Genomic DNA, 2,512 nt, shown 5'->3' on the forward strand with positions numbered 1-2,512 from the left:
ATGATCTATCATTTATTTGTATAGACTTTTCACATCAATTCAAAGGTTTATTATAGGCAATCAATATGAACCATGCAATTACAAATAATGTCACATCAATACAGGTAGAAGGAAACTACGACAGTAATCAAATAGATGAATAAATAAATACATATGAATATAATCAATAAATAGAATGAAAAAAATTAAATAGATAAATAGGTTAATAAATAAATAAATAACCATAACTTGACAAAATAGTATCTAGTATATAATAATAATAATAATAATAATAATAATAATAATAATAATAATAATAATAATAATAATAATAATAATAATAATAATAATAATAATAATAATAATAATAATAAATGACATTTATATAGTGCTTTACCCCATTGTCACAGGCTCTTAGCGCTTTACAGTGATATAAAACAAAACATATTACAGTGAGACAAGTGTGAAGGAAACGTGATACGAATTCAATTTAACAACAACATAATACGAAAATAATATTGCAACATTATGACGTAAAAAGATAAAAGATAAGATATCATTTGTGTCGTCGGGCATAGAGGGCACGTCAACCTTAAAGCCCCCCATAGACGCTGATATCCGCTGATCGCTAACAATATCAGGACCCTTTAGTCGAGCGGTGTCGGCTGCCTGAAGACTGGGATCGTGAAAATACAGCGTGGGGTTGCGTGGCTGTTCGGTACGGTCGTTCCTTCGTACACGAAAGGTCCCGAGTTCGATCACCGGCCACTGCGCTGTGTGACCTTAAGCAAGTCATCTCGCCCTAGCTCATTTTGCGGCGCTGCACTGCGGCTGGCGCCTGGGTTATTCCAGTCTTCTCTGTGATGAATAAAGGGAATTTTTTTTTTAGTACAAACGAAAGAGTGATGATTTAGAGGCTTCGGATGGGAGCAATATCGAAAATGGACGTTTCAGGTACAAAACCTTCGTCAGCACTACAATAGACAAATGAACGTGGAAAATTACTAAAATTAAATGGTTTTCCACGTTCATTTGTTTTTGTTGTGATGACGAAAGATTTGTACCCAAAACGACCATTGTCGGTATTCTTCCCATCCGATGCCTTTCCAATATCACTCTTTCGTTTGGATCAGGACTCCTTGTAATACAAATGGCTTTGGGACTGTTCATCATCATAGCTTGTCGCTCCAACACCGAACCCACTCCACAGCATTTCTGGAGCAGACTCTTAGTTCATGTGCTCCATCGTCTGCTCTGGGCATCCACATGTACACAAGCTAGTCTCAGCCAGCCCCCACTTTTTCATGCTTCCAGCTGTTCTCCCAATTTTTGCTTGTGTGCTCTGTTCAGTGTTACCCATTCATTTCTGGGGAGCTCTGTTCCGTAGGGCAGTTCTTCTCTCAGATCTTCAACGGCTTCATTTGCATGAGTGTCCCACTCCCTCCATGTGGAAAGTCTGTATACAGCTACTTGGTCAGGGTTGATGCTTTCTTCCGTCATGAAGCTCTTTCTCGACTTCTGTTTACTTGTCGTTGGGTTGTGGTCATGGAGGGGGTGCCTTGGGTCCATTTCCTGTTTGTTTGTTTTTTTGTTTTTATTTAACGATAACTACTGTTACTAGTGTTCATCTTGTGTGAGTGTGTCTTGTCAATATTGTATTGTTATAAATGTGTAACCAAATGACAAATTGACACTTTTTTGGGGACAATAAAGATATGTTATTATTATTATTATTATTATTATTATTATTATTATTATTATTATTATTATTATTATTATTATTATTATTATTATTATTATTATTATTATTATTTCTTGGCTTTTGGGACTGTTAATATTTTTCTATCTACATAAATACTTAAGATGTGAATGTTTGTTTTTGGCACTTTAAGAAACAATAAATTTGTGTCCAACGTCTAGAATCGGTATGATGATGGGATGAGCCAACCACTGAATATTTCATGTAACCAGCTATCTGGCTACTCTGGAAAGACACGTATTTTTTTTTTAAATGCCATAAAACTCTTCCTTCAATTATCGATCGATGACTTAAAACTGGGACTTTATTGAAGACCTCGCGAGGACCCAGGTTTGAATTTATTTTAGCCATGATTATTATTATTATTATTATTATTATTATTATTATTATTATTATTATTATTATTATTATTATTATTAGTATTATTATTATTATTATTATTATTATTACTATTATTATTATTATTATTATTATTATTATTATTATTATTATTATTTATTGTTATTATTATTATTATTATTATTATTATTATTATTATTATTATTATTATTATTATTATTATTATTATTATCATTATTATTATTGTTATTGTTATTATTATTATTATTATTATTATTATTATTATTGTTATTATTATTATTATTATTATTATTATTATTATTATTATTATTGTTATTATTATTATTATTATTATTAGTAGTAGTAGTAGTAGTAGTAGTAGTAGTATTATTATTATTATAAAATACGCGTCTAGTCAGAGTTCTTTGGTTAACA

This window comes from Berghia stephanieae, chromosome 5 (assembly GCF_034508935.2).
Source record: "Berghia stephanieae isolate SIO BIC M18660-M18661 chromosome 5, UCSD_Bste_1.3, whole genome shotgun sequence".
NCBI lineage: Eukaryota > Metazoa > Mollusca > Gastropoda > Nudibranchia > Aeolidiidae > Berghia > Berghia stephanieae.